The following is a 26,345-nucleotide window of genomic DNA, read 5'->3' on the forward strand; positions in this document are numbered from 1 at the left end:
GGAGATATCAATTTTTATATTCCAATCCTTCTATTGAATTAAAATTTTTACCATAATATGATTTAATTTGTAGGAGCTCTTTTTTTAAAAAAAAATTTTCCTTGTTTGTAGCATCCTGTTTATATTTAACATATATACACTATCTTTTAATATATCTGAGGATATTATTATATAATTTGTATAGCAGCTTACTGAGACATAACTCACATACTGTACAATTTACCCTTCCAAAGTATAAATTCAGTGCTTTTTTAGTATATTCACAGAGTTGTGTGAACATTATTATTATCTAATTCCAGAATATTTTCATGACTCCCTGCTAAAACCCTCTACCCATTAGCAGTTTCTCCCTGTTCCCTCCCCCTCCCATCCACTGTTAACCACTCACTAATCTTTCTGTCTATGAATTTGCCCATTCTGGACCTTTCATATAAATGTATTGCTATATTATGTGGTCTTTTGTGTCTGGCTCCTTTCACTTAGCACAATATTTTCAAAGTTCATCCATGTTATAGCATGAATTAGTACTCTGGAAGCATTTTTTTCCCTTCATGAATAGTCCCTGCTTTTTCTGAATCTTTTTTGTTTCCTATTTGTTTGCTTTGGATACTATCTTTCATGTTGGAAATGTTCCACAGATGTCTGATAATCCTTGGATGTATACTAAAATGCTTAAGAGTAGGGAACCAAAAGTTGTTTGGAAGCAGTCATTTGGAGGATGTTGGTGGACCTTGTCAGCATGGAGTTTCCCTGCAGGGTGATATAGCTGGGCCATTTTGGGGGAGGATCCTGGTAGAGTACTGCACTAGTTTGCTAGGGCTGCTGTAACAAGGTACCACAGATTGAGTGGCTTAAACAACAGAAATTTCTTATCCCCCAATTCTGAAGACTAGAAGATTAAAATCAGTGTCAGCATGGTTGGTTTCCTCTGAGGCTTCTCTCCTTGGCTTGTAGATTGCCATTTTCTCACTGTGTCTTCACATTGTCTTCCCTTTGTACATGTCTGTGTCCAAATTTACTCTTCTTATAAGAATATCAGTCGTATTGGGTTAGGGCCCACCCTAATGACCTCATTTTAACTTATTTATCTGTTTTAAGACCCTGTCTCCAAATACAGTCACATTCTGAGGGACTAGGGATAAGATGTGAACGTACAAGGTTTGAGGGACGTAATTCAGCCCATAACAAGCACCTTTAGGTTTCCTTTCTTGTGATGATCAGATTTCTTCCAAGCTTCTGCCTGGAAGGTATAAACCTGGCCACCACAGCTCTGAGAACTGAGTAGGGGAAGAGAGCTAGAGAATTCAGCATTAACTCAATCTGTCTGCTTTCAGTTACAGTCCCCTCAGCCCACCACTGTGTCTAATACCCTCTTGTCTCGAGACCTTCTGTTCTACCCTCTCCAGAAAATAAACCTTCAGCTTCAGCTGGCTTAGGGAAGGGATCTGGAGTTTCAACTGCATCCTAAGTAAACTCTCAAGTGGCCTTTTATTTCATCCTTCCAGGAGTACCTACTTCCACTAGTTAAGTCATCATCGTGGATGGGGGCTCTGCATTGTAAATTGAGTTATTTCTCAGCTTTCCTTACTGTTAGTTAAGGATTTGGCTTTCTTGGTTCTACTAAGTCACCACTCACAATGCTTTCTAGCTTTCAAAATTGTATTGCTGTTTTCTCTTCTCCCATTATGTTTTTCCTTGTCAGTTTGTACCTTTTAAAAATCTTTTTATTGTTGTTTTAGTGGAGTTTCAGGAAGAAGTAAAAGCAAATGTGGGTGTTTAATCCATCATCTTTACTCGGAAGTCCCACACATTTATATTTTTAAATGAGCTCATGCTATACAGACTGTTCTGTAATCTGCTCTTATTATCAAACAAATCTTAGTGAATATTTAAGTTGTTTCCACATCAATAAATAGAAATCTACATCAGTAGTTCTTAAGCTTGGCTGCACATTGGAATCACTGGGTGGTGAGGGTGGAGGGAGCTTTAACAAGTACTGATGTCTGGGTCTCACCTCCAGAAGTCCCGATTGAATGGATATGAGGTATTGTGGCACTAGGAATTATAAAATCTCCCCAGACAGTTCACATATACAGCAAAATTTAAGAGCCCCTGACTTACACCATTGTTCATTATGCCAATATGGCATTTCATTGAAGCGATAGACAGTAATGCATTTAAACAAACCCCTTTGTGGACACCTGGGGTGTTTCAAATTATTTGATACTATAAACAATGCTGTTATGAACATCTTTGGATATAAAACCTTCTCTATATTTCTGATTATTTTAGTGACTGCATTCCTATATGAATATTTATAAGATTTTGGGGTACAATTTACCATATTTCTGCTAAAGTGGTTTGGCCAATTCAGACTTCCACCAGTAGCATGTGGGAATCTTTGCTTCTCCACACTCAGAAACACTATGTACGATCATTAACAAAATTTTAAAAATTAAACAATGTAGTCAATTTTTTAAATTGAAAAATAGTATTGCATTCCTATTTTATTTTTTTCTGATTTTTATTGAGGTAAGATATATACAACATACAATTTACCATTTTAATAATTCTTAAGTGTATAGTTCAGTGGCCTTAAGTACATTCACATTATTGTGCAACTGTCATCAACATCCAACTCCAGAACTTTTTCATCTTACCCATCTGAAGCTGTCCATTAAACACTAATTTCCCATTTCCCCCTCCTCTTTTTATTAGCCCCTGGCAACCACCATTTTACTTTCTGTCTCTATGAATTTGAGTATTCCAGGTAGCTAACGTAAATGGAATCATAAGGTAAGAGTCCTTTTGTGGCTGGCGTATTTTATTTAGCATAATGTCTTCAAGGTTGCTATTTTATTTTTTAATATATCATTTGGGAGGTGAAAGAATGTTTTTGCTTATTGTCTATCTGTATCTCACTTTTTGTCTATGAATTGCTTAATTACATGAGGAACATCCGTGAGGAATGTTTTTTGCTCAAATTATCTGAAACCCTCATTAAAAGTGGCTTAAACTAATAAGGGTTCATTTTTTTCTTCACACAAACAGGAGTCTGGAAGTAACCAGCCACTGGTGGTATTGGTTCAGGCGCTCAATGATACCACATTTGCAAGATGACTGTCCCAGCTTCAGCCATCCCATCCTTGTCCAAGGCAGGAAAAATTAGGTAAGGAATATGGGTTACCTCTGTACTTTGATTAAGAAAACATGACTTTTCCTAGAAATGCCCCTCTCCTCCAGCAGATACTTGCTTGCAAGACTGTGTCACATTACTACCCATAGGTGCCTGGGATGCAGGCAAGAGAGGTGGGTAGGGAATGCTTGCTGAGTTAGATGGTCAGCAGTGCATGGTCCTTTGCCTATTTAGCTATTAGAATGTTTGTGTTTTTCTTACTGATTTGTAACATTTCTTTGTAAAGTAGCAATATTAACCCTTTTTTGGTGTGTCACGTTTGTTTGGCAAATATATTTTTCTAGCTTCTTGTTTGCAGTTTAATTTTGTTTCAACATACAGAGATTGATATTTTTTAATTGTTAGATCCATATATCTTTTATTTCATGGTTTCTTCTTGGTTCTTGTGCTTAACAAAAGCCTGGTCCATTCTGAGAAAAAGTGAATATTCTTTCATATTTTCTTATTGATCTTCCATGGTTTCACTTTAATTTTAAAAAGCTGGAATGGTACTTTGTTTGATTTCTTATCTGAGACCGGGGAAGGAGTGATTCGAGGATGTAGGTGCAAAGGAACAGAGGAAACAAATTTAATCTATTACCCCTGAACGCAGGAAAAACAACCCAGTCCTGCCAACTATGCAAGAAAGTATCCCATGTTAAAATGTTTAGTGGTGGGCTGTGGTGGGAGCTGGATGAGGTAGATTTTTGGTGGCCTGTTTAAAAGTAAGAAATGTTTTATGGCCAACAAACTGCAAATAAAAACACCAGTTCAATTTCAGAAATGAGGTGAGTATGAATATACAAATGGAAAGACAACACAGAGATGATTTTACAAGCAGTTGTGCCATGAAAAATCCAGTAAGCCTGATATAGAGTCCAAAGTTTGTTGTGTACCAGTCTGCTTTCTAAAGCTGTTTCCTATATTCTGCATTCACCTAGGACTGGACACTCTCTATGTCCCAGAAGAAATTACTTTAAAGTGACAGCCAAGTGACAGCCAGCCCTGTATAATAATGAGAAAATATACAAATATACAAGACATTTTAGGCTTAGAAAAAAATATCCTCCCATATGTTTGCATCTAATCCCATCTGTCTTTGATATAGAAAGATGACAAACTGAAATTGACAATGAACTTCCCAAATTATTTTGCTTTGCTCCAAATAGAAGCTACAGAATGGCCTAAAGAATAATCTGTAAATTCCTGTCCCCTGGCATGAAACACAGTGACATCATGGTGTTTTCCAGTTATCTTAAATTTGTAAGACTAAATCTGAGAAAAAATATTGTATGATAATGCAGTATTTCTCCACGTTTGTCTTTCTGTGTTGGATAGGTTACTGGGTGGTCAGACTCATGGCTGCTTTGACAGAGATGAATAAATTTGATGAGTATTAGCCTTGGAAGGGAACTTGGAGTTCAATCACTTGTTTACTGACCTCTGGTCATCATTTGTTGTACATCATGCCTGTTCTTAAGATGTCAGTTCACTTCACAGGTGCTTGTTCATCAAGATGAAAGTAGAAAACTCTACAAGAACATCCATTTAACTAATTATTGCTCTCCAGCTGGTCTTCCATGGCACTCAGTATTTTCTCAAGAGTTGAGTTGTGCTTCTTCCCATATTTTAAGCAAGTATTTTTCTGTTGACTGGACTGGCTACCTTAAATTAAGGTCATTTTGGGAAATTGCATGAATTAAGAGCTTTGTTCATAATTTTCAACCTTTGGATTCACAAGTACACACATTTTCACTTTGCTTTTTTTAGCACAATAGTCCTTGAAAAGATGGGTTAATTTGACATCATACTATGTACCCATCTTATTACATTTGGTTCTCCCACAGGATGCTATTAGTGACTAATGTTACAGGCTTTGCATAATTCTGTTTCTTTCTGCTTTTGTCCTAATAGTTCCTTTGATCACAGCTAGATCCAAACAACAACTGGCTTAAGGTGACTTATCCCTTTTAAAAAAAAAAAAAAAACATGTTATTTGCATCCGTATAAAAGAGAGGCTAAGGCACTTTAATAATGAGCACATAATACAGAAAATTGGGACTTATGATTCACAAGAGTATTAGCAAAAGGTCTCTTTTTGTGTGGTGTCTACCAAACACCTTAGCAACTTCTTCAGGTGCTGCCTTGTTAAATCTTGCAGTGCACATGTGGATCTTACCTTCACAAAGCGCTTCAATTGTGGGGCTTTGGGCTTTGTTGGATCTAATTGCACTTCCTCCAACACAGCACATATGCACTGTAAGTGCACATTTCCCACGCAGTGTCTTTATGAACCTTATATCCACAAGCACTTGACCTATCTGTCTTTTTTTGGCTGGGAACTTTGGAATAGATGTAGCTTCTATTTCCTGATGCTTTCAGCAAGTTCCACACAGCTGATAGATGGAATCTGTATCATTGGCTTTTAAAATAAGGTGTCTGGCCTGGAATGATGCTACAGTGTTAACAACTGTGCCTTCACAATGGAGAAGCAGACTTCCATTTTCTGGAGAACTGGTCACTGTGTGTGGTGTTCTTCTCACAACATTAAAGAGGTCATCTATTGTGGAGGTGGCAACAGCATGGTTGATCTCCTGTGATATGGTAAGGGGGTCAAATACTTGATTTGAAGGGAGCTGAGTCTCCTTAGAGCCTTCATTTGTATTCATGACCTCCTTTGCAAAGTTGAAATTGAACTGTTGCTGTGGTATTGATTCATTCTGTGTGAGCCTGGGAGCGATAACAGTGAGCTTCCTGATGGTGGATGGGCACTTGAAGATGATGGGCACTTCAAGCCTTGTTTGGTAGCTTTTCTTCTATGTCTTTATTATCTTCAGCCTTGGTTGGTGGTGGTGTTGAGCTCCAGGAAAAAGAAGGTAAGAGGGGAGGGAGGAGGAAGCTTGAGAGACAGATTAGTGCTCTGGTCCAAATTTCACTAGGTTTGTTCCTCAGAGCTCTCATGAAAGCAGACAGCAGATAAATGCTGAAGTATACCACGTGATCACAATTATGTGAAAAAAAAAACATGCATTGCAAAACAAGGAGAAAAAATAAACCTGAATGTTAACAGTTGTTATCTCGTGGGTGGGAGTAGAGTTGACTGGCTTTTTTTTTTTTTCATGTCTTCTGCATTTTCCCATATTTTCTATGCTGATTATGCATTATTTTATAATTGAGCAATGATTTTATAGATTAAAAATGTAAAGAAAAATCTCTGCATGCTGAAATAGATTTGCCTCTGTGCCTTAGTATAAATATAATATACCATGAAATATAATTACTAAATATTTTATGCTATTGCTGGGAGTAAATAACATGAAATCTTGGCTATACTCAGGATCTTTGGAAGAGCACATACTTAAAAAGCAAAAGTACACCACTGACTATTACTCTAAAACCAAAGATATTTCATAAGCAATTTAAAAACTTCATTAGCAAAGAAACTCAGTGTTAAGATCCTTCAGGTATATTGGATGAGGCAAGAATCATATCTTCATGTATATATCAGCTTTATGGAGGTATAATCTACACATCCTATATTTCACCCATTTAATGTGTACAATTCAGGTGTTTTTAGTGTATTCACAGCATTGCAAAACCATTACCACAGTCAATTATAGAACATTTTCATCACCCCTAAAGGACACCTGGTACCACTTAGCCATCACTCCTCATTTCCCCCTAGCCACTTCCCCCAGCCCCTGGTAACCACTAATCTACTTTCTGTTTCTACAAATTTGCCTGTCGACATATCTTATAAAGGGAGTCATGCAAAATGTGGTCTTTTGTGACTGGCTACTTTTACTTACCTGATATTTGTGAGGTTCATCCATGTTGTAGCAGGTATCAGTACTTCCTTTTTATGGCTGAATAATACTACATTGTATGGATATACTGCATATTGTTTATTTATCAGTTGCTAGACTTTTGGATTGTTTTCATTTTGGGGCTATTGTGAATAATGCTGCTGTGAACATTGGTGTACAAGTTTGTGTGTCTATATTTGTTATCATTCCTCTCAGGTTTACACCTGGGAGTGGAATTTCTGCTGGTGATTCTATGTTTAACTTTTTATAGACCTGCTACAAAGCAGCTACACCATTGAACATTCCCACTAGCATTGTATGAGGGTTTGAAATTTCTCTGCACCCTCAACACTTCTTATTATCCATCTTTTTGATAATAGCCATCCTAGTTTTGATTTGTATTCCTGTGATGGCTATTAATGTTGAGCAACTTTTCCTGTGCCCCTTGGCCATTTCTGTATTTTCTTTCGAGAAATGTCTGTTCAAATCCTTTGACCATTTTCAATCAGGTATTCTTTTTATTGTTGAGTTGTTGAATCATGGAAAGGTTTTGGAGCCTGAGAATTCTGGATTTGAACCTGAGCCCAGGCGCTGTGTGAAGGTACTAGATAAGCTAGAACCATTCTTACTGTTTACCATAGAGCACTGTAAGAGATGGGGTGTTCTCTGTGCAAGAATGGGGTGTTCTCTGTGACTGCATTTTTCACATAACCGAAATTCATCCCTGTGTTTGCCAAAAGTTGAAAAATTTCTAAACTGCCTTATGTACTTTCTGTGCTTTATTCAACAGAAAGCACTGAACCTGATTTAACCCTTTCTTGATGATTCCTTGGAACATCCTGGATTGTGTTATATTTGTAGCCCTGTCTGGGCTACTGAGGTGTGGAGGGTTGTTTGCTGAGGCTCTTGTGGCTCTTCTAGTGACTTCTTTCCTCTGTTTGGGGTTCGTTTTTCAGTGAACCTATTTCTCACTGTGTTCTCCCTCCACCCCCTCATTGTTTCTAATTTGACTGTAATTTTAGAAAGACTGGAAGGTTACCAGGGGAAACCAAATAAAGAAATATCACACATAATTCAAAAATAATAGTTTCTAGTTCAAAAGCTTTGTGTACTGCATAATAAAGGGTATGCCCTTTGTTATAGCTGTTTCATTAAAGCTTCAGGTACATTTTCATTTACTTTCAAGGTCCAGTTTAAGCTTCAGTTGGTTAAAGTTGCTGGAAATGATACTCGTAGGCAAGTGGAACATTGTACTCATTTCATACTTAATAAGGGCTTCTGCTTCATTGTCAATATTCCTTCAGGTAAATATATGAAATTAAAAATTCAAAACCACTTAGGATCAAATTTTAAGTAACAGTTAATGAAAAAAGCCTAAACTGACTCCAAACTTTTCATTAAATGGGAGAGATTTTTTAAAATCAGAATTCTTATAGTCTACTTTTAATTATCCAAATGTAAAACATCTGTATTGGGTCTACCATATTTGAAGGAAATATTACCTTCGAAATACCTATTTAGGCACTTGGGTCAGCTGCCAATAGTCTTTGTTGAAAATTAACACTTAATCCAGAAAACCTTATTTATTTATCCTGTTTTGCATGTAACCTGCACCTTACTGGAAAAGATTTAAAAACAGTACCCCAGCTCCAAGGGAGGGTTGGGACCCTGACTGGCCTGAAAGAGTTAACTGTACTGGTTGGGGCCCACTAACTAGAGGGATCTGCTGTGGGGAGGCTTGTGCTTGGGGCGATGGTTGGCCTGCAGGTGTCTGGCTGTGTCAGATATTACACTGCAGCGCTTATCTGTTCGAAATACTTTTTGAGGATTATAGGATTATGTTTTTAGTCATGAGAAACCAGCTTGAAAATTTTCTGACAGTTTTAGTAGATGTGAGGCTTAATAAACAAGCCAATGGAATGCGAGGGAACTCAGCCTGGAATCTTGCTACAACTGCCGAACCAGGTGTCACATCCCTTGGGGGAAACCATGACCTAGAGGGTTAATTGCTGGCATCAGCTTGCCTGGAGTGAGTTCAGCGGCAGGCAGGAGGTGGCTGAAGTGGCCCCTGCAGCTGGAATCATGACCCACCAAAGAGCCAGCTGGGGTGGGGCTGCTTTGAAGGAGCAGTATTTATGGGGAGGGCATTCTCACAGGGAAGGTCATTTAAGGAACTATTTTTAAAAGAAGTCTATGTCCCACCATTGCAGGCACACGTTGCTCAAGGTCCTGGTTCTGTCTACCCTGCTTGATCCCATTGGACATTAGATTTAATTCTTTCACATTCTGCCACGTCAGGAAACATTAAAATGGTAGGAGAGGTCTCAGTTCTGGTGGGGTTTTTTGTTTGTTTGTTTTGTTTTGTCTTCTTTTTCCCTCTTGGCAGCACATGTCATCCCTATTTTGGATATCTCATTAGTACTTGCTAGTGGACATCTGGGCCTCCCAGATTCCCTCTGCATTTCCCAGGGTCTATGATTCTGATGCAAAAATTCTACGCTTTATTTGCCAGTTCTCTGCTGCTGCTGTTCCCACTGCTCTTGTGGCAACTGCTGTTTGTTTGCACCATTGTCTCTTGGCCTCTGCACATCTGTGCCTTGAGCTGTCTTTTGGGTTCAGGTTTCCTTGTGTTCCCATCTTTTGTCTGTTATCATATCTCAGTGCTGCTCTGCGCTCTCAAAAGTTGGGCCATAGGTCTCATGATTCTGAGAAACTCCACCATGAGTTGGACAACCATAGGGTCATAGCCTCACTGTGGGCACTGCTTTCTGGTCTGAGTGACAGCCCTGACTCCAGTGCTGCCCTGCCCAGGTGCCACTGACTGAGCAGTCGAGCCTCCTGGCCCATCTTGCTCTCACACCGGACATCCCAGCTTTGCAAACTGCTGACTTCCATGAAGCTCTGTTTCCCACCACAATTCGGCTCTATTTGTTGGACTCCGCTTTTCATCTCGTCTGTGGCTTTAGCCAGGAAGGAATAGCAGCTTCTGGGCAGCATGCCCCGAGAAAGACTATTCCCTCAGGAGCAGCACTTTTTCTGCTTCTCATTTTCATATGTTCCTGCTTTAAATCGTCCTTCTCTACCCCACCATGGCATGCAGGTTCCATTAAAGTCTCCTTTTTAGTATACAAATGATAACAGAAACTAGTGCATACATACCATGAAAGGAAACTTTTCTGAGAGATATCAAGCTAATCACGACTGCTGCATTGGAGAAACAAAAACAAAACCTCCAAATTAATAAAGAGCAAAGAGGAATTTCCAAGGGTTTCTGATAACTCTGATCTAGGAATTATGCTGAAATGCACTCATGGAAAATATCAGCCAGAAACTGATGTGCAGCTGTGAAATAAAATGCCGTGCTTCTAACATGTGATGATCAAGTATCCAATAAATCTAACTTCAGATTCCTCCTCTAATGTGAACTTTCTGTAGTGGAAAGCTTCCAGTACGTAGATTTTACTTTTTACTTCTCCAAACTGAGTTTTCAGTCCAAATAAATGTTAAAATTAATAAACACACAGTGGCAGGTTAAAATTGGTAAGTGTTAAATACAGAGGAGCCTCACTTTACAAAACATGTGTGTTCCTGAAAAGCTTTGTATAGATACAATTTTGGAAAATCCAGTCACATCTTAAGGGCACTGAGAGAGCAGGCTATTTAAAGGAACTCTGCATTCAGTGAACTTTTTTTTTTTTTTTGCAACATGAATAATCTCCTCCTTATGTATCTGTTTTGTGAGTTGTGGTTTTCTTAAGGCATCAGGCCCCTACATTTTTCTTTTACCTCAGTCATTTTAAAGGAGAACTTGGAAAGAATGGAGATTCCAGGTTTGATTCTTTGCTGATTGATCCACAAGCAAACATACATAAGAATGCTTTAACAGCCCCATGCACAGCCTGAAGGAACAGCCATTTAATTGAATCCATCAACAGCAGAGATTGACATGCAGCTTTCTTACGGTTTAGACTACTTAGTTAACTTTCTTAAGAGCCTCAGGTCACTTTTGACTGCTTCCAAATACCTGTTCCCTTAAGTATCCGACCTTGAATTTTTCCTGCAGAAAATTCTTTACTGAAAGCTTTTAAGTGGCCACAACAGTCTTTTTCTTGAGTAAAAAGAATCTGCATAGGAATGCAACATACTGTTGGAAATACACACATGGGCACATGTACTTGTGCACACATGTGCACACACATCTGTAGCCAAAATTTCAGCACTTTCTCTGGGTGGAGAAGTGTCATGGCAGGGTCTCTAAGAAATGAGGGCTAGGAGAATTTAATTTTTCATTCGTGAATTTATTCAATAAATATTTGTTAAACCTTTACTAAAAGCCAGGCACTATGGTTAAGTAACGCTTCCCACCATTTGTAGGGAGGACGACAAAATATAGGTAATAGAAATCTAAATTGGAAGAAGAAGGGGAGAATGTGGGGCAGGTTAGCTTTCTGCTTCTTCCCACCATGTTAAGTCAGTGGCCAGGGCTGGTTTATCGCTAAAACTGCCTGTAGAATGTTAAGATGGAAAAGAACTTTTGAAATCCCCATCCAAAAGCTTCCGTTGTATAGAGGAGAAAACTGGAGCACAGAACAGAGAAATGACGGTCAGTGTCACACGGAGAGAAAATAATAGAGCCAAAGCAAACGTTCGTGAAAACAGTATCCATCTCATAGGGCTATTAAGAGGATTAAATGAGTTAATATTTACAAAGTGCTTAGGATAGTGCTCGGTACTTAACATGATACTGATACTAATATCTGTTAAATAATAGTAATAATAGCAACAACAACAATATATCTGGCTGCATCTCAAGCAGATCTAATCTTGCCTACCCTCATTTTGGTGGACTCAAACTTGTCTTATGGTAGGGGATAGGGCAAAGTAGAGTTAGAATCTGAAAGCTTCAAAGGCCACAGGTAAGAGCGCCACATCCACACATTCTAGATTATGCAGCTCATTCTTGATTTCACCTTCTTTCCAGTTGTAAGCACATTTGCCCTTTTCAAAACACATGTAATGTTTATTTTAATTGGCTCTCTTTGAGTGATGCTCTGTACAAGGCCGCTTCACTGTCTTTATTTTATTTGACCTCGGGACAGCATTTGATTGTTTTGATTATCCCTTTTTGCTTAAGGAATGGTTTCTGTGACTCCACATTCTTTACCTTTTCCTCCTATCTCTCTCCTTCCATCACTCTGGTCAGTCTCTCTCTTTCTCTCCCCCCCCCCCCTTCTTTCTCTTCCTCTCCCCTCACCCACGGAAAATTTCAAATGTACATAAGAACAGAATAGTATAGTTACTCCCTCTGAGGTATGCCACCAACTCACGATACAGTTAGGTTCACTTGCTTTGTTTTGCTTTTGATTTTTATGGGTTTTTTTTTAATTTTAATTTTGTCTTATATTTATGTAAAAAAATTTTCTGTAGTTCCAAAATCAAATCTACAAAACAAGGCATATTTATAAAAGTGTAACTCCTATCCTTGTCCCCTTGCTCCTCTTTTCTCTCTATAGGTCACCATTTAACTTTGAGTTTTTGGTTCATCCTTCCATTTAAAAAATATGTTATGGTAGGGAGGGTATAGCTCAGTGGTAGAATGTGTGCTTAGCATGCATGAGGTCCTGGGTTCAATCCCCAGTACCTCCATTAAATAAACAAACAAACAAACAAACAAACATAATTACCTCCCCAAATAAAAATAAAAATAAATTAAAAATACAATATTCTCAAAAATACATTAAGTATTATGCAGGTTTTACCCTCGTCTTTACACCTGTGTTTACATTTTTTCCCTGCCCTCCTCACACACATATACTGCAATCAAGTCATATTGAATTATTTGAAGTTGCTCTCTTTGTGTATGTGTGTGTATATATACGTCTGTGTGTGTGTATACCTCTCCTGCCTAATTTCTTGCCTTTAACCCCATCTTTATACCTATGTTTATATCTTCCTTCTTGTACCTCCCTGCCATACTATATTTCAACCATATTGAATTATTTGACAGGCTTCAATATACCAAGTTACTATTGCCTCTGAGCCTTCTTAAATGCAGTTCTTTTATGCAAAATTCTGGCTGGAAAGACTTCAAGAGAGAATGAGATGAAAGGCTATAAGGAAACAGACACTGTCAGACATTGCTAGTGAGATGCATATGGTACAACCTCTGTAAAGGGCTATCCTACCAAATTTCAGTAGTACTCCATTTGTCAGTTATACCCCCATATGTCAAAAGTTAGAAATGTATTTATGTGTGTGTCTATATCTAGCTCTAGCTTTACCTCTCTATGGCATCGTTTGTAATAGTAAAAGAGCCCAAGTGTTCTACAATTGTAGACTATCTAAATAAACTATGGAACATCTGCAAGACAGGATAGGATGCAGCTGAAAAAAGTAATTAGGACAATCTCTGTGCAGTGATGTTGGAAGATCTCTAGGATATGTTGCTAAGTGTTTAAAACCATGTATACAGAGCAGTACATGCTACCTCTGGTGTAAGAAAAAGTGGGGAGGACAAGATTATGCACTCACAAAATGCTTTCTTTTTGTAAAGAAACACCGCAAGGATAAGAGAGAAAATAATGCACGTAACTGCCTCTGGGGAGCTGGGAAAGCTGTAGGAAAAGAGTGGATGGGGTACGGAGAAATAATGAAACAAACTGTGACAGAAGGAAGAGGAATTAGAATTGAAAGGAGAGGCTTGCAGAGAGTATTGGTAACTCTTTTGAGGAATTTTGCTGCAAAGCAGATGTAAAATTGTATTCACAAAAGGAAGCTTCAAATTCTCATTATTTGCATAAATTCAATATTTAATTTCTTCCATAATGCCTGGTATTTCATTTTTCTTAATATATTTTTCATAATTAGATAATATAAAGAAAGTGGAGTGTTTTTTTAAACAGCTCCCTCTTAGATGCTCCTGACGCCCTCCACTTTACCCCACTGCTCTAGGCATATGTCTCTTCCTATGTGTGCTCTGGGATGAAAAATGTGGGAAGTAGTGCCTTACAGAATGGTGCTCAAGTGGAGCTATTCATGTTTGGGTCATGTAACTCACTGCAGGTTCTTTGGAAGGTCATGGTCTAGGTACCGGAGGTTATTTTCATAACGATCCCTGGACCTCCTAGAAAGAACTGCAGAGGGGACTGCAGAAGCCAAATTTAGGTCCCAGAGATACTGTGACTCTCAAGGCAAATGGGGGAGATAAGGGCAGCACAACCTTAGGAAAATGTACCCCCAGGAAGACACAGAACTTGCCATTATGATTTGGGGGTTGTGGATAGACTCAAAGGTAGGTCTTGAGATTTGATAAATGGTTCATATATAAATAGGTACAGTTCAGCATTTTTCCATGAGAATATATAATGTTTCAGCTAAATTGGTGGTTTTTCCTAATCCAGGAGGCAAGTTGTGGCCTACTGAGATTTGGTCCCATTCTCTGTAAAGGAAGGATTTGAGGCAGGGAATGAGAAGCAGATCTCTGGTTGGGGATCTAGGAGAAATGAAGCAAACATCCTAATTTATGTTTTAAATATTAAAGCATAAATCACTAAACTCTGATGAGTGAAAGAAATGAACACCACCAAACAGTATATAGGCCTCAGTCCTCTTGTTTATAAGATGAATAGATGGTACAATATATTATTAAGAGTAAATTTCCTGTTCAGAAGGGCATTGGTAGATAGAGGTGTCCAGTAGTCCTTGGGCTTACCTCAACCTCTGACATGGTGAGGGCAAGGATTTTTGTTTGCTTTGTTCACTGATTTAGTCCATGCATTAGAACAACTCTGGGCACAGAGTAGGTACTCCATAGATGTTTGTTAAAGGAAGGAAGAAATAAAGATTTTAGGCTTGAAAGGCTCCTTGCAATTCCTAATCAACATCAAATGCTTGCTCGTCACCATTGATGAGAAACTAAATTCAAAATGTAAAATCATTGTTTGCAATTCAAAATGTACAGTAGTTGAAACTACATAAACAATTCCAAGACATAGAAAACAACCTTATGGTTACCAGCGGGGAAGAGGGTGGGGAGGGATAAATTGGGAGTTTGGGATTTGCAGATACTAACTACCGTATATAAAATAGATAAACAACAAGTTTCTTCTGTATAACACAGGGAACTATCTTCAATATCTTGTACTAACCTATAATGAAAAAATATGAAAATGAATATATGTATGTACATGTATGTCTGAAACATTACACTGTACACCAGAAATTGACAAAATATTGTAAACTGACTCTATTTCAGTAAAAAAAAAAAAAAGAAAATCCCTTGAGGCCAATGATGGTGCATTATTAGTTCTGTAATCCTCAGTACCTAGCAAAGCTTCTGGATCACTTTAGGCAAAAAAAAAAAAAAAAAAAAAAAAAACCAAAAAAACAACGGCTTTTTAAATTTAATTGACAATTGTAATACTGAATTTTTGTTAATAAGTGTATTTTTGTATCCAATTGCATATTGTCATATCAAGTTATTCAAAGTAATATAGAATATCTGCATTCTTAGAGCGATCAACATGTGGCTAGATTGAACACCACTAAAAGGCCATGTCAGCCACAAATGGACAGAAATGTTCAATGTTTGTGGACATACATAGACTGGGGCCAGTGCCTGGAGGTGGGCCAGCCAGAAGCCCCTGTCTGGATGCTGCTATGCTCCCAGCCCCTGCCACTGTGAGTACAGGAATTGGGGTGATAGTAATCCATGTCATTGCATACTGTGTTGCATTCTTGCATACCAGTTGGGACATGGAGCCATAAGACATTCTGCTCGGGCTGTGGTGAAGATTAAGCCTGATTATGACCCTTACTACAAGTGTTATTTCCCTGATATAGATTATCTCTACAAAACAGTGTCTGCTGGAACTCATTAACATGTCAACATTCTAGAGCAGCACTGTCCAACAGAAAGACAACATGAGCCACATATATAATTTTAAATTATCTAGTCACATCAACAAAGTGCAAAGAAACAGCTGAAATTAATTTTGATGTTATATTTTATTTAAGGCAATATATTTTGAATGCATTAACATGTACTTAATATGAAATTATTCATGAAACATCAGACATTCTTTTTATTTTAAGTGCTTGAAATCTGGTGTACATTTTACACTTACAGCATACCTCAATTTGGATGCTAAAATTTCAGTGGTTAAAGTAAACTGTGGGCCTACCAAAATAATGAGAATTTAATAGAAAAATATTTTACACTGCTTCAGTTTTTAAATTTAAATTAATTAAAATTAAATACAGTGAAATAAGAAAAAAATCAGTTTTTCAGTTGTATTAGCTACAATTCAAATGTTCAATAACCACATGTGGCCAGTGTCTACCATAGTGGAGGGCACAAAGCTAGAACATTTCCATCATGTTGGACATTGCAGCTCTAGTGGTATGGTACCTATAACTAGAAAGCAGGTTTAAATGTCATCTGGAAGACAGATACATTGTGAAATAGTTTTCTGCTATTAACATAATCACTTGAAAAGTGAATTAAAAATACTCTTCTCAAAAATATATTTCTCAGACTAAAGTTTCCAGGCCTTTAAATGCTGACTTTTATCTTTTACAATTCACTTCTGGAAAATCTCCAAAATTATAAGATATCTAAAAGATCCAAACTGTAGTAGTTGAATTGTACCACAAGAGGACCTGCAAAGACAAGTTGAGCTCTCATTTCCGCCATGCTTATGCTATTAAACTGAACTATAATTAGGAAAACATCTCACTGTCAATATTAATATTTTCACATCTGCCTTCATTAAGATCTAAAAAGGTGATCCATTTTGATCTAATTTAAAAATAGCACATGATATGGGCACTATAAGTGGTAGCTTGAGGCCACCAAAAGTACCATTTTGGCAGGAATGAGGGGACAGTATATGATGATTAAGAACATGAAATGTGAAGATGTACATGCCAGGGTCAAGTCCTGGTTGGAGGCCACACCAGCTTAATGACCTCAGGCAAATTTCTTTATCCTAAAATAAAGCTAACTACATACCTACATCCTAGACTTTTTGAGGATTAAATTAGATAACACATATAAAGTGTTTATCACAGCATACATAGTAGGTACCCCAAAATGTCTTCCAAGACTGAGATTGGAATCAAGTTCTTTGACTCATTCCAAGTACCTGTTTCTGTCCTGGGACCAACTTCCCTGGCTACTAACTTAACAGTTCACGCTATGATCTCTATCAGAGCCACACCTTTTTGAAGTCTGGTGCTTGATGCCATTTTCCTTGCTGTGATCTTAACCTTAACCTTGGCTTTTCCCCCTTAGCTCGCTTCAGATAACATCTTTCCCAGTTGGTTCTGGCATCTTTTTGCTGTATCTTACCTCATTCAGCAATGCTCTCATTCCTCATCTATGAGCAAGAATTTTCTGTGAAAGACCAAAAGAGCTCTGACTACAGAATGCCCATTAAGTCACTTTAACTCATTTACAAAGATATTTGTTTAGTTGAATAATAGTATGTGCCTTCAAAATTGGTCATGTGTGCATTTTGGATTTACAATATTCTGTTAAATATTTAATTTAATGTAAATATGTACATCTTTATAATGTCAAAGCAGTTATTACCAAATAGCTAATAAACTTTATAAAATCACATGCTCCTTATTATCTCCTCTGTAGTAATATTTCATATTTGTAATTGTAGTTTTAGGGAATACAGCTATTACTGTCCTCTGGGAGTTTAAGTGGCTTCTCCCATTGTTGCAAAGCTATTATGTGGGGCCCAAGGCTGGAATCCAAGTTCTATGACTTCAATTCTTGTATTTATTCCCTTAAACCAGAATGCTTTTATCACCCACCCACCCCATCCCTCATGACAAAAAATGACATGGGTAAGCTGAATACCTCCCAACATCTTTAAGTTTTGAGCCTCTAGGCCCAAAGGTCAGGGAATAGGTCCTGTTTCCTGGGAAGCAGTGGTGGAAATCAAATTTTCCCTGGTTTTGGTCTTTATATAAATGGAATCATCCTATCTATATATACTCTTCTGAGATTCACTTATTTCTTGTAATATCACATTTTGAGATTCATTCATATTGATGCATGTGGCTGTAGTTTATTTGTTTTTACAATTGCAGTGTATTCTATGATGTGGAAATTCCACAATATTTTCATCTATTTAACTGTTGGTGAACATTACAAAAAATGCCGCTGAAAGCACTTTTGTACATGTCTTTTGGTACCTATGTGCAAGAATTTCCCTCAAGTGTATTAACATTGACAGTCAGTTGGTCCACACTAGCATTGGGTGCAGGCTGACATCCATTCTGATTGGTTAATGTCCATGACTCATTGGTTGTTAAATAGTTTGTTACCTCCAAATATATCTAGGAGTAGAATTGTTGGCTCATAGAGTTTGTGCATGTTTAACTAGGTAATACCAAATTGTTTTCAAGAGTGATTATAGCAATTTTAACTCCTACTAGGAGTGTATGAGAATTCTATTGGTTCCACCTACTCATCATCTTAGTATCAGCAAACATTTTAATTTTGGCCATTGTGATAGGGGACAAATGGTATGTCGTTGCAATTTTAATCTGCATTAACCTGGTTACTGATGTAGGTGAGTATCTTCTATTGGCCATTTTCTTTTCTACTTCTGTGAAATATCTGTGCATGTCTTCTGCCACTTTTTCTATTTTTTTCTTTAGATTTTACAAGTTTCTTATATTTCTATATACGAGTCCTTTGTCAGTTATATGTGTTCGGAATATCTTCTCCCACTTGTGAACTGTTTTATCAGTTTATAGTATCCTTTTTTCTTTTGGCCAGACATTTTAAACTTTAAAATTGTCAAATTTATTAGCTTTACTTTTATAGTTTGAGCTTTATCGTTTAATAAATCTTTCCTTATCTCAGTTCTTGAAACGTCTGTTTTACACAATCATTCATCCATTACTTTCTTCTTTCCTTCATTCAACAATATTTATTGAGTTCATCCTATGTACATGGTACTATGCTATATTTAAATACAGATATTATAATGATATCTATATAATATCTATGTAATATTGACAACCATGCAATGATATAGATAACATTTATATGATACAAATATCATCTTGTACATATGTAGTAATTTTCATTTTTTGTATCTTTCAATTCTACCAAAGTAATTTTGAGAGAATTGAATGAGGTGCATTAAGAACAGATCCATTTTACAGAAAAGAAAACTTTAGGTTAAAGTCGTTAAGTAATTTGAATAAAGTCAGTTAGTGAATGATATTCAACAATAGAACTCATTTTTAACTAATCTGCAAATCTAAATGTATTCCTGTACTAGAAAATGTCATAATTCTATGGATAAAAAGACTAAGGCATGACATGGTTGATTGACATGGCTGACACAGGGATTCCATGGATAGCTTCTATGCTCAGTGACATCAGTTTTGCTGTTTTGTCCTTATCTGTTAGGTCTATCCACTTTTCTTTCTTTTTTTTTTTTTTTATTAAAGTGTAGTTGATTTATGATTCTAGTTTCAGGTGTACAGCAAAGTGATTCAGTTATACATATATATACATACACATATATTTTTATATTCTTTTTCATTATAGGCTATTACAAGCTATTTTTTAAACATTTTTTATTGAGTTATAGTCATTTTACAATGTTGTGTCAAATTCCAGTGTAGAGCACAATTTTTCAGTTATACATGAACATGTATATATTCATTGTCACATTGTTTTTTGCTGTGAGCTACCACAAGATCTTGTATATATTTCCCTGTGCTATACAGTATAATCTTGTTTATCTATTCTACATTTTGAAGTCCCAGTCTGTCCCTTCCGACTCCCCACCCCCTTGGCAACCACAAGTTTGTATTCTATGTCTATGAGTCTGTTTCTGTTTTGTATTTATGTTCACTTTTTTTTTTAGATTCCACATATGAGCAATCTCATATGATATTTTTCCTTCTCTTTCTGACTTACTTCACTTAGAATGACATTCTCCAGGAACATCCATGTTGCTGCAAATGGTGTTATGTTGTCATTTCTATGGCTGAATAGTATTCCATTGTATAAATATACCACTTCTTTATCCAGTCATCTGTTGATAGACATTTAGGCTGTTTCTATGTCTTGGCTATTGTAAATAGTGCTGCTATGAACATTGGGGTGCAGGTGTCATTTTGAAGTAGGGTTCCTTCTGGATATATGCCCAGGAGCGGGATTCCTGGGTCATACGGTAAGTCTATTCCTAGTCTTTTGAGGAATCTCCATACTGTTTTCCACAGTGGCTGCACCAAGCTACATTCCCACCAGCAGTGTAGGAGGGTTCCCTTTTCTCCACAGCCTCTCCAGCATTTGTCATTTGTGGACTTTTGAATGATGGCCATTCTGGCTGGTGTGAGGTGATACCTCATTGTAGTTTTGATTTGCATTTCTCTGATAATTAGTGATATTGAGCATTTTTTCATGTGCCTAATGATTATTTGTATGTCTTCCTTGGAGAATTGCTTGTTTAGGTCTTCTGTCCATTTTTGGATTGGGTTGTTTGTTTGTTTCTTATTAAGTCGTATGAGCTGCTTATATATTCTGGAGATCATATCCACTTTTTGAACTAAGAAATCCTAGTTTTAAAATTTACTGCCCTGATTCTTCCCTTCATTTAATAACTAATTACAGGGTACTATATTCATAGCACTAATTGTTTATTATTTTGGGTTTTACCAAAATATGATCCTGGTCCTTAAGAAATTTGGGGGATTAATTTATTTTGGGAGGTAAAACACACACATGAAAAGCTAATATAATTTGAAAGTTAGTTATAGTGTTGTGCCAGTAAGGCAGCTCTTGAAAAGGAAAAAAAAAAAAAGTCAAAAGTCCTGATTTATAGCTTTTGGTGATTCCATGGGCTATCTCTTCCTACCAGGACCGATTACAAGCTACCAATGGTTTAACAACGGAGATTGCAAAATTCCTGAATATTTAACAGTCAGCTCACAGAAGCAATGAGAGCTGGCTCTAGCGCACCACTGGTTATATAACAACATGGCATGATAATATGGGGTCATAAGGTGGTATATAACCATTAAATGAGTTGTATAGAGAGTGAGACTACTATATTCTGAGAATGAAAGCACAATAAAAGGTTAGGTCAACTGAGCACAAATATCAACCTCTTCATCTGTTTTAAATTCAGTAAAATGATTGAAATACCTTTATAAAAGCAAATCCACACTATCCTTCTTTCTATTTCTTTAGTGCACCAGGCATATTTCTCCCTTGGGGCTCTGTTCTCTCTGTACATATTGCCTCCTTTAGCTGTCTACATGGCTCCCTCCATCACTTCCTTCACTTCCTTCAGTCTATGCTTAAATGTCACTGCCAGGTCTTCCCTGAACACCCTGTTTAATACTGCTACACACCCCCATCCCATGATCCAAACAGGTATTCTTTCCCCGATTCCTTGCCAAACTTGTTCCCATAGCACTTATCACCATCTGAGAAACTGGACATTTAAATGTTGTATTTGTTGTCTGTCTCCCTCCACTAGAAGGTAAAGCTTCATGAGAGCTAGGAATTTTGTCTCTTGTGTTCACTGTTATATCCCTGGTACCTATAACAGTGACTGGTACACTGTAGAAGTTCCATAAATATTTGTTGCATGACTAACAGTGGTGATAAACAAGAGAGTATGCCAGCAGTGGACCAGAAATTATGAGGGATTCCTGGAAGGTAGAAACAGATCGAATCAGATAGACAAGAACAGAGTAAATCACATCCCAAAACACATATAGCAGAAAACTACTGAAGTCAAAACAAACCCAAAACAACTCCAAATCCAGAGTCAGTAAATGTGGCATAAGGGATGGGGGCAGAAAGGCTCCTGGGCGGGGCAACTGCCAGTGAAATGAAAGAACTATATTACAAGCATAGGGCTAGTTGCCCATCTTCCCAAACCCCTTCCCACAAGAGCCTTCCACTCTTACTGAGCGAAGGTTGCCACACGTTTAACTGCAGGAGGGAAAACAATAAGGAAACTGCACTTTTAAAAGTTGAACTAGCCACCAAGGAACTGCTGTTAGTATGGGTATAGGAGTCTGAGAGAGAAGTAGAACAGAACTTGAGTTAGCTTTGGACTTCATGACAGACCCAAGAAGGTGGGATGGGAAGGAAAGAGTTCTACTCAGGAGAGAAAGAAATCCTTCAATCTGTTGGCAATTGCAACAGGAATGGTGTCTACTTTAGTTTGACATACCTTTAAGCAAAAGTATCCAAAGGCTTGCTTTATGCCTTATTCACTTACATAGAGCTGAACTCACAGAAGTTACCTCTCATTCACCAGAGCAGCTTGTTGGGAAAACATACCTATACAACTGCAGAGACAAACCTTGTCAACTACCTAGATTTAGAACCTAGTCCTTCATTCATAAAAATGAACCAACAGCCAAGTGTAATTTTAAAATATCCAGAATTAAGATCCCAGATCACTACAATATGGGCAATGGACAGGAACGCGGGGGAAAGGAATATTGAGTGCTAAGGATCTTTTCTTTTTCAGGGGAAGGGTATGGATTAGTGTACTGATTACTTTTATATGATGAAAGAAAATGTAATTTTAAATGTTTATCAACATTTTAAGGGTAACCACTAAAAGAATAGAAATAAGATATATAACAAATTGCTACAGGGAAAATAACATGGAAACCTCAATCAAGTCAACAAAGGGCAGTAAAGTTAGAAAGGAGGCGAGAGAGAGATGGAAGGAAGGAAAGGAGGGAAAAAAAGGAAGAACATGATAAAATATAAAATAGAATATCAAAATCATATAAAATATGTATAGGTTATATTCCCCTATTCAGAGAGAAGATAGACATTTCAATTGGGTTAGAAACACCCCCTTCTGACAAAATCGACTTATACCATGAAGAGATACATCTAGAAAAAGGCCAGAAGACTAAAATGACATAGAGAAGTTGAATATAAAGATACATGGAATAAATACCAGGCAAATGCTTTTAAAAAAAAAGTACCCTAGTAAACCTTTCTGTATCTACCAGTATCATTCTGAAATATGTAGAGCGAATATTCTAAGATATATAGTAAATTTTAACATGTCTTTTCTCAAACTGAGAGATCAAGTAGACAAAACTTAATTAAGAATTAAGATTGACCAGAGATAAGAAATATATATACATATACATATGTTTTTAATAAATATATGTTATATATATATATGTATCAAAGAAAGACTTCACATTTTTCAAGCAAGTATAAAGCATTTATAAAAATTGATGATGAAGTTGGCTACAAAGGGAAAAGCAATCAGTTCTCCAAAGCAGAATATAAGCAAGTCTTCTTCTCTTACCACAGTATAGCAACATGAAGAATTTAGTAAAAAGGAGATCAAAATCCAAAATAGGTGTTATGAGGCTAAAACCAAGGTGTCAGTAGAGTTCCATTCCTTCTGGAAACTTTAGGGGAGAATCCTTACCTTGCCTCTTCCAGCTTGTAGAGGTTGTCTGAATCACTCCTAACTCTGCTTTCATCATCATTTTCTCTGACTCTTCTGCCTCCCTCTTTTAAGGACCTTTGTGATTACAGTGGACCTTCATCATCTTCCTATCTAACTTAATCACATCTGCAAAGTCCCTTTTGCCAAATAAGGTAACAGGTTCTGTGGGTTAAGATATGGACACCTTTGGGGGTGGGGCATTATTCTGTCTTCCACAATCTGGACATGAAAATATAACCTTGGGTATAAAAAAGTCAAAACTGAAACTGCAATTTATTTACAAATGAAAAACAGTGTTATATATTTGCTATATACCCAAACCTATGGGATGCTCAAAAGTTGTACTCAGAGGAAGATGTGGTCTTGAACATATCTATTAGAAAACAAGAAGTATTAGAAGGAAGGAATCAAGTGCTCAATTCAATGAGGTAGAAAATTAATAGAAAAATAAGCCCAAAGAAATCAGAAAGAATTGGTACAGATAATACAATAGAAAACATTGAAACAAGTCAACAATTCACTAAATAAAATCAGTGAAACTGAAATCTGATTTTGGAAAGAACAAAAAAAAATTTTGACAAGTGTAATTATGAGGAAAAGAGCAAACAAACAACAATGATAAGAATGAGGATATTTAAAAGTTTGTAAGAGGAATTCTATGTATAATTTTATACCATACACTTAAACTCTAGAAAATGGATGGTTATCAACATTAACACAAAAAGCAGTAGAAAATTTGAATAAAAAATAGCAATATAAGAATCTGAAAAGATATTCAAAAATTTTACCCTTACAATGAACTTGATTGAGATGATTTTACAGTTTTCTATTAAACCTTCAATAGACATAATTACAATGCTATGCAAATTGTGCCAGTCATATAACAAAAATGAAGAGTTTTCAAATTCATTCTTTGCAACCACTGCCTGCACTCCCCACACAAGCACACTTCCTGTTTCTCTTCTCTGTCCTCCTTATACATTACTTAAACCAATATTCAGCGTTCATATTATTATGACACTGGGGATATTAATGTCCATGGGTTTTTCTTTTTTTTTTTTCTTCTCCCTGTATCTTTTCTATTTCCTTCAGATTTTTCCTCTCTGTTTGCTTGTTCTGGTCTCTCTTTCATGATAGTTTCCTCAGATATCTGTGATCTTTAGATATCCATTCATATTTACAAGGGAGGCCCCAAGATTACTAGAGATGGCTGAGCATGTGGGTGGGGCTATTTGGGTGCCATTGGTGTGCCTGGACTGTTTCACTGGGGAACCACTCATTGTATCTTTAGACTCAACATGACCTAGCTGTGTGCACCAGGCTGGTTTCCAGGTATCAGGAGGTTGCTCTTTCACATTTTCGTTCTCATTAGTATCCCTAGTTTAATTTCAGTCTTCTGATTCATCTTCCACACTTCACCAAGAGAATCCCATCTACACACAAGTCTGACTGTGTCACATCTGAACTCCTTCATGAAGGAGGTTGGAGGCAAGAAACAATAAAGGAAATTTGATTAGAGCAAAAATGTGGGTGGGCCCTGAGGAGAGGGGCCCTGCACCCCGTTTCCTATGTCCAGATACAGCTCCAGGGAGGCAGCAAGGGAATGACTGTGAGAGGTGTCCACACAGATGGATCTACACCCAGTCTCACTGTGTTTCTTGCCCTTCTAGTACTGAAACTGCAGAAAGACTCCTGTGCAATATAGAAGCTGCAGAAAGGTTCATGATTTTAAGGTAACAAAAGACCCTCGCAAGGAATGTGTGCTTGCCCCAGGGCCAGATTACATGCCCCTCTTTGGCTTTGGCATTTTAGAAGGTCCTTGGAATGTAGACACAACCCTGGGGAAATAGGAGGACCTCGAATTGACTGAGATTATGTTTTTGCCATCCAGTGAAATGGAGCTCAAAATAGAAATTAATTTGCATTGTAGAAAAACAAAGAAAGTGATATTTCTTGCACATTTGACACTTTAGACTGAGATTTGTAACTGGTATATAATCATGAATAAGGTCAGTTGTCAATTAATACTAACAGTCCATTTGTGCAGGTGAGAGAGAATTGAGCACATCTTTCTTATGAGGGAAAAAAAACCTGAGAGACAGGTGTATACATGTAATATAAATCTTTTAGGAAAAGGCAGAATAATACTTTTCTTGACATGCTTTAAACGATCATATGCAAATTTAATTGCTTTTGAACTATAGTCTGGAATCACTCACTTGAGTTAATTGGGAACAGACTTGCTTGAATTAATGAAGCATGAGAATTTTAGACAATTTTCCAATACCTGCAGTAACTTGGGGCTGGTTGTAAAGACCATCAATTACAAAGAATGTGACCTTGAATAGATTATTTCCTCAGTCCTGCAGTTGATAATGATCCCTATATTACATGTTGTTTTGAGGATTAAATGAAGGAATGTTTATAGAAGTACCCAGCAAGAACCAATCATTCAATAAACTATAGTTCCCTTTTTGCCGTTTCCTGAATGTGAAGTTGATGGAAATGCATTGGTTTCTCTGAATGCCCAAACTAATCCCCAGAGCACAATAGTGACATAAGTTCTATGAGTAAGGACTTCGTACTACAAGTGGGAAATTGGAAACTAAGGTCATGTCTTTTGAGTTCTGAGCCCATCTGAACTTGCTGGTATTTTTCTGATATTTCTGATATTTTTCATTCTACATCTAAGCCTGTTAAACCAATTTGGAAGGAATTGATGTATATTTTAACTAAAAAATGCATAATTAAAAAACAAACCTAAATGATATACAGAGAAAAACAACCAAATACTTCCACTCTGTAAACGTTTCACCTAAGAGGTTAAATGTCAGGGTTTTGGTTTCTTTTGCCTTGACCTAATCGCATTTGTTGAGT

General features: G+C 37.1%; 1 long non-coding RNA gene across 1 annotated transcript in view; it reads left to right on the plus strand.

The window, feature by feature from the left end:
- LOC135320170 (uncharacterized) overlaps positions 1-26,345 on the plus strand; it is an 83,282-nt gene that overhangs the window by 27,570 nt on the left and 29,367 nt on the right. The window contains exon 2 of the long non-coding RNA XR_010379410.1: positions 3,052-3,169. This is a non-coding gene — a long non-coding RNA (uncharacterized LOC135320170). The remainder of the gene's footprint in view (positions 1-3,051; positions 3,170-26,345) is intronic.

Source organism: Camelus dromedarius, chromosome X (assembly GCF_036321535.1).
Source record: "Camelus dromedarius isolate mCamDro1 chromosome X, mCamDro1.pat, whole genome shotgun sequence".
In the NCBI taxonomy this organism is placed as follows: domain Eukaryota; kingdom Metazoa; phylum Chordata; class Mammalia; order Artiodactyla; family Camelidae; genus Camelus; species Camelus dromedarius.